Here is a 16,378-nt window from a genome sequence, read left to right on the forward strand (position 1 = left end):
CCAACTGCAATCTAGAGACAAAAATGTTTTGTTTGAGCACAGCGTTTCTCCAATCAGTGTAACCAACTACAATTCATGTTCCCTGATTCATTGGCTAATAGAAACACCAACTGGCACTGGTACTAATTGAGAGCCCTGGTACTGCTTTGTCATTTCCCATTTCTGTAGTCATGGGACTGACTGAAATTACCTCAGTTCCTCTCAAACCAATATTAGACTGAAGAGGCAGGAAGCAAATTATCTTGACAACAGTTATGGTTTCATAAAAGTGAAGTCGCTACTAACACCTCGCAACACACGTTTAGCTTCTTTTCCTGTGGAAAAAAAAGAGGTAATTGTTCAAGTGTATTTTTTGAGAATTTCTCTGACTTAAAAACTAGACAACAGGTAATCATCAAAATTCAGGGTAAAGAGATCAGTGGCACATGGATGGGACATAAAAATGTTGGCTCATTTATCAGACTGGTGATAAATTATACCCCACCATACCCCCTTATATGGATTCCTGATTTTTAGATTACATTTTTCAACATTCATAAATTTAAATGTACCGAACGTCCACGCATTGACTAGAAGGTCTTGTGTGGCTATGAGCATTCGGCACCCGAACACTGACCTAACGGTTTTTTTTGTGTCCATAAATCATAGCAGCATTGCTCAGCTTTTGTCGAGCGGTTTATGGAAAACATGGTAATGCGCGCTAACGAGCTGAGGGCCGAGGGCTCATTAGGGCTAATTAGTCTGCTATTAGAACACGGGTTTCCCTGCAGGCGCCGCAGTGCTGTGAGACGCCTGCGCTCGGGCCCGCGTGTGGAGCAGAGGGAGGGATTTGGCCCCGCTTCCTTCTGTGGAAACGCGACTCTGCCCTGGGAAGCGTTAGCGTCTCACCAGCAAGAATGCACTCCTTTCTCTCATCTGAAGAAACAGAGGGCCGCTGAATTGAAGGGGGACTGCTGCTCAGTGTGCGAATGCACAAACTGTAAAGAGCAGCTTTTAAACTCTCTAAGGAGGGTCACTGGTGCCCGTCTCACTGGCCACCTAGAGCGATTTGCATATGCATTCACATGCCTTTTTAAGTTTTTGTTGTGTTTTTCTCAACCTACTTTTCCTTGGGTCAGGGGACTTGTTTTCAGTTTTTCCCCAACAAGGTCTGGGATTTCAGACTTTTCTTTATTTTTTCGGAAAACATTCCCTGCCCAGCGCTTTTTGACAGTGAAGTTTGCAAATTTGTTTTCGACTAATTTAATAAGACAAGATCTCAGTGCAACATTGTGATGCAGAGTGACAGAGGATGAAGAGAACAGAGTCTTAAGAGTAGATAATGGGTTGTGGGAGGGCAGACACTTGGGGGGGGGGGGGGCGGGGGGTGGAGTCTGGGAAGGCCCCCTTTGGAGGGTTTTAGTCCTCAAAACAGTATTTAAAAAAACTTACACCTTGCAGAATGATAAATTCAACTGCGTGTTCTACCTCGTAGATTTTTGTTCATGCTTTAATGCTACAGCTTTCATTTTATGGAGATTTCAGGCCTAAACTTTGTTTTTGTTGGTGCATGTTGCTGTGAGATATGTGGTGTGAGGACTTCAATTTCAGGTCCTCTGCTACTGTTCTGACAACCAACCTATTCATGGAAAGGGCACGAGTGAGGTTTACATGTTTCTTAATGGATGTACACAATTATCTGTATCAGAATGATCTATATAATAATGTGAATGTCCTGAAGACATCATCAGCTGCTCTGAAGTTCATTCTCAGTGTGCAGTCTGCAAAAAAAGCCACTATTTAACTTGGCTCTAATGGACAGTACTCATTAATCTGAACCAGCATGTTTTTTTCATTATTATTTGTTTCTTATGCATCCTGATACAGGTTAATATTGAACATTATTGCTCTTAATTTTAATTAAATTAATTCAACAAAAAGAAGTACATTATGAAGAGGCTTTAATTCATTTTAAATCTAAAAATGAAAAAGTAATATTTAAAATTTGTTAATTTATTCAAACAGAACAAACACACATACGTGTAATTTACTGACCATTCTAAAAAATACTCCAACCAAATAGATTTTCAACTGTAATACAGATGGAGAGGACTGTAGATATTTCTATCCCTGGAAATGCTGTGCCTCGACATCAATGTATGATCATCACAGTAGGGTGTGCTGTAATACAAATTTCTGAAAAATCAAACACCCCACCTACACACCCAGACATTGAAAACATGTCTCTAATTCCCAGAGACAAAGCAAGAAAACTCAGTTGAAACAAAGAGTTTACCCCAAGGAGCTAATTAGCGCTTTAGTAGAAACAGTGGATTAAATGAAAGGACAAAGTATATGGCCAAATGCAGCTAATGTCCCAAAACTCTTTAGGGCTGTTGTTCATTTGTAGATTTGTCATGTAAACATGGAAATGATTAGGGTGCCAATCAATTTATTCTTTGTGAGAGTCTCCTGTTTTATTATTCTTTCTTGGTATGGCATACTTATATGTCTGCCCAAATTATGTTGGCGTATTGGAGAAACAGTTGTCAGAAGCCTTTCATTTAACCCTGACATTTTCGCTCTCTGCCTTTTCTCTGTCTATTAGCTGTTTTTGGGAACTTATGTGGGCAGTTTGCTTTTCATCTGTGAGCAACATCGTGGATTCATTCAGAGGAGGTGGATTGGCTTAAAACAGGCCTGTGACAGGCTGATATAGCCTGCCTCTGTTCCCCTTTAATTGAAAGCTCATTCCTGCCTGTTTCTTCTCAGGTGCGAAAAGATGACTCACTTTTAGGTGTAATTTCGAGTAATGAAGATCTCTCCTCCCAGCACCAGCATGTGCAAAGTGAGCTGGGATAAGCAGTCGTGACATCAATTATTTTTTCCCCTGTGTGTGTGAGAGAGAGGGTATGGGGTATGGGATCAGAGAGATTACCATTCTCTCATCTCTGGACGGGGCTTTTGTCTCACCCATCACTGGGCATGTGCACCACCACATCATGCAGATTCTCCATTGTGTATTTGGTGTGTATTGACACCAAAATCGCACTAGGACACCTTTCAAGTCCGTGCTGGGCTTTCCTTCGTTTTTGGCAAAGAAAATTGTATTAATAATTAATACCAGAATTAATGAAATCTGTTTAATTTTCTTTTTTGGTGAAGCTGGTTAAACAGGGTTAACTATGTGTTAAGTAATTATTAGTTGTAGTTTAAGTGCCCTGCTTTAAAAGGGTCTGCTGTGTGCCATGTACTACATTAACGGGGGGCAACCTCCATACGTATATGCCAAATATGTACTTTTCTACACTACCCACAATCCAGAAGCACATTCTGAGGCTAAATAGCATAAGGAAACCAGCTTCTGTTGTGACCCTGGTATGACCGACACGATCTGATTGATGTGGTAGGCTTGGCGTTTTATTGATGTAAGGCTGTGTGTGGGTTTGGCAGGGCTCCTGTGGCATCCCTGGCAGGTGCACTGGGCACACAGAAATGTTTTTACACATTGCCTTCATTTTGGACAAATGAATTGTGAGTCTTCCCCTACCCTTGAGTCCAAGGCGAGACTCAGAAATCTGTCAGTTGACTTCTTTCATTGGTCTTCATGTAGCATTTCTCAGTTTTACCCCAGGGTTTCCTGCTTGTTGTCCACTTCTGACACGTCTCCCCAGTGATACAGAACCAGACCTGACAGTGCACAGCAGAAGCAGCCAATACGGTGGAAGAGAATGAACACACAGTAATAAATCTGGTACATTATTCCCTGTATGCAGGCCATTGCAAGGGCTGTCCTTTGAATTCACACTCTGCATAATTTTACTTCCTGCATACATGGGGGGGCAGGTATTTTTATTTTCATATTTTATTTCCTGCTGAGTGAATGCCAAGTCTTGTATTCTGTCCTCGATCACACATGACACATGCTCATGCAAGCAGTCACTCACGCATGCACAAACACACATACATGCACACACACACACACACACACAGGCAATTTCAAACGATCCATTTATATTCATCCAAATTAAATATATGGGCTTTCTCTTGCACGATGCTGTACGCCTGCAAGGTCCCAATTAATTTCAACATGAGTAATGAGAGTGGCCTTTAAAGGAGAGACTGAAAGCGACGATCACAAAGCCTGTTTGTCTTTCACAAAGCAGCACTGTGACAGTCTTGACTCAGGAGGTATTAAGCTGCGGCAACTCTCTGGTTCTGGTTCTGGTTCTAGTTTTAGTTTTGGTTCTGGTTCTGGTTCTGGTTCTGGTTCTGGTTTTGGTTCTAGCTCTAGTTCTGGTTATGGTTCCTGTCAGCTGTTCTGCATTGTCTGTGATTTTTCTTGTGCATATCTAGTGACCTTAGAGGTAGAGCAGGAGTGCGTCTGGTGGGATAAATGCACTCTGTCAGATGTACACTGTCACAGTTGCTTTAGCACAGAATATTCAGTGTTGGTCTCTGATTAAACCAATGAAATTTGGACCTTACATTTTACTTATTTGTATTCTATGCTAAATCTGAGATTGATTGCCTAACAAGGGGAAAATCCTTTACAAAATAAATTGGATCCATTAGACCTATTTCCAGGTTGTTAATATGAATATGACAAAGCATATTTGTATGCACTTTTTATTTTTCATTTGAGAATTGTATTTTATGTTTGGGACATCCTGTAGATGGACTGCTTTTCCATGGGCAGTAGAAAGAGGTTCAAACTGCAGGTTATTAACTGTAGGTATTTACTGGCGACAGAGTCCTTACCAGTTATGTGAAAGGACATCTGTCACGGGCACTTTAATGTGTGGAACAGAACAAAGCTGCTTTTCTTTGAAGGCTTGGTGACTTATCATTGCGATTCATGGAAAATAAAACCTCTCTCTTTGAGAGCAGGCTGGAAACAGCCCGAGCAGTTATTTATTCCCAAACAAGAATGGGGCTTCTGAATCCCCACGGATGGAAAATGTGAAACGATGTGTAAGATGGACTTGTGTGTGTGTGTGTGTGCGTGTGTGTTAGTGCGTGTGTTTGGAGGGAGTATTGAATCCTCTGCGCTTTCACATTTTGCCTGCTAATAAATTACCTCAGAAGCATCCATCACCTTTCGGTGTTTGCGGTATTGATTGATGTTGTTTCCAGCTTCTGACTGCGCGCAGAGAATGAATTGCGGTGGCACTTTTATTAATAGAAATGAGCAGGAAACAGATGTACAGGCTGTATTGGACTGTGCAGTATTGATTGATGCACGCAGGAGTCCTTGTTTTCTTTCTCGCACAAGATGAGATACAGCTGTACCGAGATTGCAGAGAACAGGGCGGTGGCAGGACAGGTGACGCTGGGCCGGGGACCTGGTGTGATTTTGGTGAGGGTGCATGAATAGGACTGGATTTTGTCCTGCTCTGAAAAAGGTACAGAAATTCATAGCTGTGTTTTTCTTTCCTCCTCTCCTGCATGGAAAAAGAAATATTATGCATCGTGGACACCAAATTAGGTATCTAAGTTAATATGCCATATCAGCTGTGCCTTATCCATGGGTTGTGATGGCTGTCTCTCATTCTCTGAGACTGGTGAATAAAACTGGATGGCCGCAGTCGTGCAGCATTTCCACAGTAGCAGAAATATAGCAGCACTGTGTGAAAACATGGCTCTCACTCTCTCTCTCTCTCTCCTCTCTCTCTCTTTCTCCCTCTCTCTTTTTTTTTGGGGTGGACGGGGTGGACGGGGATGGATTTTGGGTTTGTAAATAGGGGGTTGGGGTAGGTTTTAAGGTAATTGTAGAAAGTGGTTGTGTTTCAGTAAAGGCACATCAGAAGTCTCTCTCTCCCTCTCTGTTCAATTAAAATAGCTTTATTTCCACGATATACACAGCCAACACTGAATATGGATAAATAACAGTTATTGTTAATGTACTGATTTTACTCCTGATAATAATGCCCTCAGTAAAAGTAGCAACATTAATAGTGCGTGAATGACTGTCTGGCTTCAGTGATCTCACGCCCTCAGGCTTTCACTGTTGGCCACTTACTCTGTTGCCAATAATAAACAGCGCCGTTCCTCCTTTCTTCTTCTTCTTAGATCTAGGATCCAAGATCCAAGATAATCTCTTTTTTGATGATCAAGAAGACGATCGATTTTTTGCTCCATCCTTTGAAACTTCTCTCTCCCCCTCTCTCTGGTTCTCTCTGTAACAGGCTACAGTTTGTGCACCTGCCCCCTCACGTTGATGGACAGCTGCTGACAGGGTAAGCCCCACCCCTTTTTTCTTCTCCTGACTGGGAGAGGACGGGATGCTGAAGCGCTGAGAAGAGGGAAGGCTTTGGAAGTGATTTATTTTATGTGTTCCCGGCTCCAATGCCGCTCGCGCCCGCGTGGGCGTTCCTCAAGGATGCTTTCGCCCTAACATTCCATCAGTCATATCTCGTTTGTGTGCCCCGCGCTGGCCACTCAAGGCTGAATGGTGAGCAGCAGCCTTCTGAATACAAAGCCTCTGAACCCAGCTGTCCCTTTCAGCCTCCCTCAACGATCTCTCTCTCTCTCCCGCTCGCCTCTCTCTCTCTCTCTCTCACCCTCTCTCTCTCTCCTGCCCGCCTCTCTCTCTCTCACCCTCTCTCTCTCTCCCGCCCGCCTCTCTCTCCCTCTCTCACCCTCTCTCTCTCTCTCCTGCCCACCTCTCTCTCTCTCTCGCTCTCTCTTTCGCTCTCTCTCTCTCCAGTTCAGTTCAGATCAAATAGAGTTGTATCGACGTGACAAACAAAGCCTGTTTCCAATGCGTAGTATTCCAGTACATGAATGACAGAAGTGATAGAGCGGTAATTACGTTAGTATATATATATATATACGTACAAGTCTTTATGTCTGTATATGTTAAAGTTGATTTCTGTCTCTCTCTCTCTCTCTCTGTCTCTCTCTTTATCTTGCTGGCTCTGCCTCCCAAGCCCCCCCAGCTCTTCACAAACGCCCCGCTTTCTTTCACCCTCTGGCCCCCTTGCTCTGTGACAGAGTGAAGGAGTAAAGCGGGGAGACAGGCGTATTCCAACAGATGGCTGGAGGTGTCCTGATTCAGTCACACAGCAACTGCATGAATGGGAGCTCAGAGAGATTGATAGACAAGAGTGAGAAACAGAAAAAGAGTGGGGGGGATAAAAAGGGGAGGAGAGGGAAAGGAGAGTGGAGGAGAGGGACACGGAGGGAGAAAGAGAGAGAAGAAGAAAGAGAAGGGCTGTTCAGCAAAATTAAAGTGAAGAGAGGGAACCGTTCCCCTCTCTCCCTCCCTCCTCTCCCTGCCTCTTCTGGCGTCTGAAACCCCGCCCCCTCCTTTGACTCCTCTCTGCATCTATATTAGTGCCTTTGTGCCTGAGCCGCTCAGTGGTTCGGCTGCTGGAGGGCTGCTGGGAGAGGAGCTCGGGGTGGGGCAGAGTGCTGACGGGTTCATGACCCCCTGCGATCGCCGTGCGCTCCGGAGGACACCGCCTCCGCCACAGACGGGCTCCAGAGGACCGCGGCTGTGAGGTACGCTCGCTGCCCTACATTACCGCCGCTCTTCTCCGCGCTCCGCGCGCTTCTCCGCGCTCTGCGCGCTTCTCCTGCTGCTGCGCCTCCTCGCTCCGCTCCTGCTGCGCCTCCTCGCCGACTGCGTGCCGGCTCCCCCTGCGTTTCCGCGCCGCTCGCCCCGTCCGTGGGCTGTGTTCAGGAGGCGCACTGGCAGCAGCCCGGAGTCAGGAGCAGGCAGACACGGAATTCAGCTCTTATAGCTGCCTGTATCTCTTTAGCGTAGCTGTTTTAAGACAACTCCTGTATATCTCTCTCTCTCTCTTTCTCTTTTTCTCTCTGTCTATCTCTTTCTAGTCCCGTTACTTTAGGACAGTGTGATGTAAATGTGTTTATTGGCTTAACTTATTCTGTTCAGTTCTGCTCAACAAGCAATTTATGGGGATGAGTAAACTGCACTGACACTGTCACCTGTTCACCTCCCCGTCATTGTGAAGGAACTGTGTAGTACTGTGTATTTCTCATTTAAGTGAAAGGGAAAGTATTTGGCTGTGTGGACCAAGGATTAAACTATCATCCCTGGTCTGTCTACCTTGAATGAGCTATTTGCAGATGCAGATACAGTTATGCGTGTGGTTAGACAGAGCAAAGTGCCGAGGAGCATATACCTGCCGTGTGTATGACTCATTCCACCAAATACCTTTCCTGGGTTTTATCATAAAATAGATATTCAATCAGACATTTTCTAATTTTATACACACACACACACACACACACACACACACACACACACACTCATGATTATATGTATTCTTATAGGATCTGTGTGAGTGTGTGTTCATGCATTTTAATTAGAATTATTTGTTAAATGGTGACATTGCGCTTGACAAGCACTGATAAATCCTCAGAAACGAACAGCACACTGTCTTGCTTTCAAAATAATTCCCATTACTGGAGTGAGACAGAGAGACATTTAAGCCCTATTACCCTAGCCGTTAGCATCCGTGAGTCTCTGTTCGTGGTGTTCACAATTACGCGGGGTGTAATTGGGCGGGTAAAATGAGAGCTGTGATCACACTTTGCGCGCTAGCCGAAGGCTTCTATCTGTTGACTTTGCCTAACTGCTGCAGTGAAAAACGACATGGTGTGTGCTGTGGGTGCTTCAACACTGGTCCAAATTCCCGTGACTCACAAATAAACATTTGTTTTTTTGAGGTCTTTAGATTTTAGTTCCCCTAGGTGCCCCCTAGTGGTGGCCTATCTCGTTCAGGGAGATGTGCCAGTGGCTCAGGGGCTTTAAGCTGTCCCTTTCATGCTGACAAATGTTTTTAAATTCTCAGAAAAATAAAATGAAGTTCAAATATGAAAAATATTTCATATTTAAAGTGTATTTTAAAATTAATTAAATCTTTGCGTGGGAGAGACAGGAAAACAAACTATTGCTTTCTGCTCTGAAGCTAGCTAATTATCATTCCATTGCTTAAGAAAATTGTTAAAATTTCCTGGTCTTTGAATTTTGAAGCGCACTTTATTGTCATCCACCTGTGTACACATGACAGTGGTGTTTTAGCGTGTATTCTTTGGTTTGCTAGGTGCTGTTCTGGAGAAACATTGTGCTTGTGACAAATTAGTAAAAATAAACGCATAAAGACTTCAGAAGGGACCAGTGATATATCCTGTTTTTACTTGCTTCAGTGAGCAAACACACATTTTATTGATCTTGTGAGCCAACAGCGCAGGCTTGATTAGACTGAAGACAGGACTTGAGGTTAGATAGATATCCTGCGTAAGTAAATAAATTACTTTAACTTTAATGGTACTGTCTTTTTTGTTTTACTTCATGTTTTTGCGTTTGTTTGGTTGTTTTCCATGATGAGTTTAAACACAGAAAAAAGATTATTGTAGACAAAATCAATGAACTGTGCTTGGTGCTTTTTGTCTGTAGAAAACAGAGATGTTACTGCTTGTAAACTGAGGTGGTTAATGCAGTCATACACAGCTTACACACGGGTCAGAATTTATTCGGATGAACTGTTTATTTGGTTACTTATTCTTATGAGGATTTCTGTGCAAATGAAACCTTATGACACATTGTACGGGACAGACAGGACCTATGGGGTCCCCTGTTTGGGAATGCGTCAGTCGGGGTTGCAGGGGTACTGCTGGATCAGGTCAGGAAACGTACTCACAAACACCCCGCTGCGTGACATACGCATGTTTTATGAATAGCTAATAGCAAGCATGACTCACTGTATTTTAAGTGTGAAGTCATGGAGAGAGGCTCACTTGCAGCAGTGCTGTTTTCTTAACTGAAGGGCGAACAGGCAGTGTGTGCAGAACGTGCCTCACATTATATCACGGGGAATTTTCGTAAAAGTTCTCATTTCTTTCTTCCAAAATTGTTTTTCTGGAGTGTAGTTATACAAGGAAAGTAGCTCACATTTCAAAAGCCATGGTTTATTCATGTAGTTTGTTTCAGTAGGTTTTGAACAGAAGAAAGATTAGTCTTTTTGCATTCTCGTTTACAAGAAACAGTTTTTTTTTGAAAAAACGTTTTTGTGAGGTTCATTTATTATTCAGTTTATCTTCCAATAAACAAGTTTAAAAGGATGGCTTTACAGTCATATACTTGCAGACTGAATAGACTCACGCCAGAACACTGCAGATGTGGGCACAGGCTGCTTCAGCTTGTTACGAATCTCGCAATAAGAATCTTTTGTTAGACCTGATCTTCTTTACCCAGTGCTACAGAACGTGGCACAATGGAGGAGCCATGGGAGGGCAATATAAAATATTATGATATCACATTTTTATATGAGCTACCTGTGCTGCCCTATAAATCCACCTCTCTGACAAGAGCCAATGTTCTTACAGTCACTATTGGGGGTCCCCAATGTCTCAGTATTTCGGATACAATATGAACCCGGAAAATGTTCCCACCATCAATGTCACGAGCACTTGGACCATCCCCTGGTCAGTAAAAAAGTATTAAGGTTTGACTTGTGATGCTGACACACTGTGTGTGCATTACAGACACACTGCATGCAGAGTATGGATGCATTACATATGCAGCCAACATTTCATGTGCTAAAGTAACTGGGGCTAATTAACAGACATGGGAGAAAAGCACGGTTCTGCATTTAGATGCAGTAATTGTTTCCAGAAAAACTGCCTCCTTGCAAAAAGAGCATCATCACTTAAAGTAAAATGACATAGGGCTCCTGCATCAACAATCATATTTTAAGGACGTTTTTAAAATATTACTTTAAAGACATCTGATGACATAGGAGTGCTCCATCCAATGCTTCCGAAAGACTAATCTCATTCTGAAAATCATGACCCCTTGGTGCATATGTGTGACCTTATACCCTGAAACACAACATATGAACTATGACCCCACACCTCCCAGAGGCAGAGACGGATTCGAAGTGTCAAGTCAGGGCTACGCTTCATCAGGCTTGATGACTCTATAAAACTGGCAGGGTCACTTGCCTCCTCAGATGGCCTGTCATATCGAGAAGAGTCAGTTCTACTCCTTACTTCCGTATCAAATGCAAGGTATAGTTACATGTTGAGACAAAACAATTATGATGCCAAAAAATATGCTTGCCATGCAGTTGTTTGTAAAAACTGCTCTGCCACTCTACTCATTTATTATACAGAATGAGACTGAGTGAGTGAGAGAGAAAGGGAGAGAGAGAGAGAGGACACATTTTAATGATGGAGGCAGGGAGTGTTAATAATACAGGCAGTGAGAGTTTCCTCCGAGCAGGCGTGTGGTGGGGCTTGTTAAACTCACAGTGTGCTTTGGATAGAGAGAGGTCATATCTTCATTCCCGCTATTATTTCCCAGCTCAGCCTCCAGTGACTGTGACAAGAGGCTTTGGTGCTGGCTGAGCTGAGGGGAAGCACTTCAAGGGGAGGCTGCGGGCTCATGTAAATTTATGGCAAGCTCGAGGTCAAAGGGCTATCACAGCTGCCTGCCAAGTCTGCACACTGCAATGCAAAGCGAAGTGTGGCAGGTTTCAGATAATGGTTTTACTACTGCTATGAATACGGGCTTCCTTTGGTTGTGTGGAATTACAGTATATGGGTACGTGTTATCTGGGCATTTGATTGGTTTGTGAGGTTTAAATGAAGCTAAAAATATTAGTTTTTTAATGTGTTATTTAAAATCCCCGATATGTCCGCAAATTAGGAAAATGCGTTTTTTGGCATAAAATGTCACATTTACCTTAAATGTACAAAAAACACGTTAAATGTGTTTTAAGTTATTATTTTACCTCAGGAAGACTTTAAAAAAATATTTCTACTCAACAATATTTCTTTGTGTACCTTGTAAATTGCTTTGAATAAGTGTGTCTGAATAAGTGCCAATAATGTAATGTTCCTTTAGTTACTCAGTAGCCAGCACTCTCCTTGCTCTGTCTGGAAGGATAATGCTCTTCCTTTTTTTCTTACTCTTTTTTTTTTTAGATTTGACTGAAAGTGATCCAATCAATCAGGGATAGGTGGAGTGAAAGCAATCGCTTTTTATCTGGGATTTAGACCCGCGTGATGAAGCCATAAAATTTTTATATCCATCCAATCCATAAATCCATCAATGGATTCATCAGGGAAGAGTCACTCACAACACGTATCTGAATAAAGAGATATTTTTCACTTTGGGCTTACAGAATCCCTCTCACCCCCAAATCAGTTCCATCAATGTCTGCAAAAACACGTTTGGGATTCTTTCAGTTTTAATCATGATGCATATACATTTCATCACCGGCAGGAATGCATATCTCTCATTTCATGTTGCCCTTTCTGATACATGGCTGAGGGCTGTAGTAACTGAGCTAAATGCAGGGGACTCTCTCTCTATTTGCATATCAGATAATTGCATGCTATATTTTATTTGCCAGTATGCAGCTGGCCCCGGTTTTTATCTCCTGGCTCGATTCCCTACTGTAATTTGCATACTCTGCTTAAGTGTAACATGTCACAGCAGCCCTGTAGCACACACAGTTATCAGGAGTTGACTGTTGACCTGTAGCCAAATAATCTCCCAGACCAGGGAATTTTTATAAGGATTGAAATTCATTTACAGTTACGAGCATAAAATAACAGAAGGAACTGGGTAACATCCTGTTACGTTGTGACAAAGGGTACAGCTGATTTGCCACGGGAAAAAAAATCTGTATTTTTCATGTGTGTAAGCATGTGTGTGTGTGTTTGTTTTTGTGTGTGTGTGTGTGTGTGTAAGAGAGAGAGAGAGAGAGGGCACATATGCTTGTGTGTGTGTGCATGTGCGTATGTTTGTGTTTATATGTGTGTGCCAATATAAGCATGTGTGTGCACATATGGGCTGTGTTTGTGAGTGTGTGTGCATATAGGTGTGAGGACCTGGCCTTGCTAAATGACAGTTGAGAAGCTGCCCCTGCTCCTCCTCCAACCGAACGGCAGAGTGATATTGACAGAGCATTGAGCGCAAACCACAAACACCCCGGATGGGAGACAGCAGGAAGTGGATATCAGTCACAGTGATGGTATTCAAGGTGACATCGCGGACTCCCTGTCCATTAGATCTGCAATCCTCATCACTGCTCATGTTACAGCGTGTCTACACGCAGCGTCTGTTCCATTGGCATGCAGAGCCGTGGCAGCGCGGAGGCGGCTAACAGCCAAAGTGCTGCGCTCTTTAAGTCTGTTTATTGGAAGAAATGTGTGTTTTAGCAGACTATGGAACTAACAGAGTGCAAGACTTCAGAAGATGAGGTGTGCTCTTTCTTTAGTTATGTAAATGAGAAAAAGGACGGATAATGCTGAGCATTTGGCTGGCTGTCAGGACTGCTAAACCCCTGGAAACCTGAAGGTTTAGGAAAGATATATCAGTGGGGCTTTCTCTAATGATGAATGTTGATTGGTTCTGGGAGGGGAAGGTTCAGTTATATGGCATTTTGAGGTACTTTGGAGATGGCACACCATTCTGCCTCCTGATTAGTCATGGACGCGCCTCTGCATCATTGGACAGGTAAAATCCCTCTCACATGCCGCATGTGCCCAAGCTGCTGATCGTTCCCCATTGGCTGAGGGACCAGAGAGGCAGGACTGTAAAAGAGGATTACAGTTTTTGAAAAGCTGAGAAGAAAAAGCAGGCGACAGTGCTCAATTTAAGCTCTCTGTCTCACTCTCTCTCACACATGCAGGGACAAGCATGTTACTCTTCTTTGTTTAGTCCATGTGGTTGGTACAGGTATGTGTGTTATTGAAGTTTCATCTTCATGGTTTTCTCGCTTTTGGGAAATGACAATGCAAATAATTCGATTGACTTTCAAGAAAGCACAATTAAGCTGTGCATTAAGATGTAAAATCAGCCAGGTTTAATGATATTGTTGAACTGATTGTATAGTGGTACTATGACAATCTCATATTTTCACAGCATTGGATAACTTTATGTCAGAGATGACACGCATGTGTAGGACATTAGTATGGACATTAGTGTGACAGAGAGTGATGCTCCTCCATTTTGGCTGCTGTGTGAGCCTCTAGCTGTCTCTCAAAGCCTAGGAAGCCTTCAGGACCAAGGACAGCTCCCCGACAAGCAGCACAGCTGACATTGAGGGGTAAATTACCCAGCTGTTCATGTTGGTTGTTACTGCTATGGACCTATGTGTCTGAAATAAAGTTAAATTGAATCAAATTGAATTGTAGGTCCTGCATATTACAAAACATCCTGTTCTGTCTTTTAAGAGAGAGACCTGCTTGGACAATTTGTACAGTGTGAGGGCTTTCTATTACAATTTACAGTTCAAAGAAGTGCATTTCACAAACCTCACTAGAGCTAGAGACAGCACTAGTGCTGGAGTTACCAGCAAATCAGTGCCACCATCAAGGGTGCATGACACCAGACCTGTGAAGTCTCAGAAACAGAGGGAGAGGTGTGTTTCTTTTTTTTAAAAATAGAAACATTGAGGTGTTGTCTGAAGAGGTGGGTTTTCAGGGGTTTGCAGAAAACAGCCAATGAAACTGCTTTCCTGCACTATCTATCTGCTCTGGAGCGAAACAGAATTGTTTAACTCTTGGACCCTGATCAGAAATGTGGTTTTATTTAACTAAGCCCCAGCTCTTGATGTAACTGAACCGTTTAACACTTGGTCCCTGTGATAGCTGTAAGTGCCAATTGGTGTCAGATCAGTAACTTCAGCGAAGAGGAAAATTAGCTGTAGTTTAAGTTTTTTTTTTTTTTTGAAGAGGAGGGGGTGGCCAGGGTTTGCTTTTGGACGAATAGATGGAAAAGATGATTACAAAGATCAGTTGGGTCTGCAATTCTGGGCTTTGCCTATATGTCCCAGCAGCCACTGACAGGATTTCATCTTGAAGTTTTTTGAAAGGATGGGAAGAGGATGGGGCTGCCTCCGTGAGCTTGAAGATACTTTCATCCCGTTAGATGATAGATGAAGCAGGAGCGGAGGCCACATTCAAAAGCGGCATTGAATAAATCATAACTAATATGAGTCTTCTCATCAATATTTCATCTGAGATGGTGAGCAGTAGGGCCTGGTGAAGTGTGTGTGCGGTGCTTCCGCGCAGTGACTCTGCAGCAAGGGTCCGGCGAGAGTGCGGCTGAGGAAAAAATCTTTCAGTCACGAGAGAAAGTAAGTTGGGATTGTGAGCAACAGACGAGAGGAAGAAAGCGGAAACTGTGCACTGCACACGCGTGTGTTTACACGGCCTAATAATTAGCTTTAGCTGAGTAGTCGTACATTGGATCCATATTGAGTCTGCATCCTCTTGTGATTTCAGAAAGCGCAATGCAGTCTGGGCAAGTCAGAGTGTGCCTTAATTAGAATGCACTTGCCCTCTAAAAGGTGGTCATGACATGATAATTGACCAATCAATAAGCCTTTTTCTTAGTGATTGCCAGTAGTTTATATTACATCACATGGTCACTGAAACATCATGTAACTGAACATGAACCAGTTGTGAAGGGGGGTTGAGAAGAACTTACACTTTCCATTGCTGTCCACCAACAAAAAAATTTTTTAATCTCAGAGTAATCTGGTCCGGAAATTAAAAATGCACTGCTCCATTAATTATGCGTGTTTTCCTACTTATTAATGACAAGTTATTGGTTAGTCTTTAATGCTTTTTATGTACCATAAAATTCCAGAGATTTTTGATTGGACTCTAATAACGAAATGTACGGAAAGCACTGAATGTGAATTAATGTTGCAGCACATATACTACAGTTTGCATTCACAATGTTTGAAGCCTTGCTTTAATCCTAACCGGAATAGCAGTGACATAGTCAATAATGCAGTTTGAAATTTGTCAATGACATAACAGAAGCTGATGGAATATTCCAGCATGTGCAGCACATCTGTCTTGTCTTTCAAATATTGCTCCTCACAGCTATTCTTAGTTACAGCCGTCCTACTTACCGACATAAAATTTTTTCCATACATTACGCACGGCTTCCCTTTCTTATTTTCCCAAGAGATTTCTGACAGGTACTATCACCGGTCAAAAAAATAAATACGCTTACCAAAAAAACTGGTAACCGAAAGCTGAGCTCTTCAGCGCGGCAGGAATACCTGGGCTGAATGTTGCAGGTTGATTTAAGACCGCATCTGTCACTCAGTGGTCTATTTCAGTCTCACTCGCACTGTCTTGTTGCTGAGACCTGATGTATTCAAGAGGAAATGAGCTCCCAGGTTCCTCATGAGACAATTCCAATTATGGAGCTGAACATTAGTGGGACTGCAGTGTAGCAACATGAACACTTGTATCTTAATTTGTTCTCAGCGAAAGTCCTTAGTCAGTGGAACCCATCTGTCAGTTAATAACCCATGTCTGCACCGCCGTTCTGAAATGAACATGTCCGTCTTTTTAAAAGCATCAGGCATCCGAGATGTTTCCCTGTGCAGGG

General features: G+C 42.9%; 1 protein-coding gene across 2 annotated transcripts in view; it reads left to right on the forward strand.

The window, feature by feature from the left end:
- The first annotated feature begins 6,301 nt into the window (after nucleotides 1-6,301).
- The window catches only part of LOC118211466 (extracellular sulfatase Sulf-2-like), a 48,740-nt gene continuing 38,663 nt past the window's right edge, over nucleotides 6,302-16,378 (forward strand). The window contains exons 1-2 of one of the 2 annotated variants that reach the window (XM_035388692.1): nucleotides 6,302-6,433; nucleotides 6,912-7,485. The gene's annotated coding sequence lies outside the window, so the exon portion shown is untranslated. The remainder of the gene's footprint in view (nucleotides 6,434-6,911; nucleotides 7,486-16,378) is intronic. The other variant, XM_035388691.1, reaches the window with a different exon arrangement.

This window comes from Anguilla anguilla, chromosome 13 (genome assembly GCF_013347855.1).
Source record: "Anguilla anguilla isolate fAngAng1 chromosome 13, fAngAng1.pri, whole genome shotgun sequence".
NCBI classification, from domain to species: domain Eukaryota; kingdom Metazoa; phylum Chordata; class Actinopteri; order Anguilliformes; family Anguillidae; genus Anguilla; species Anguilla anguilla.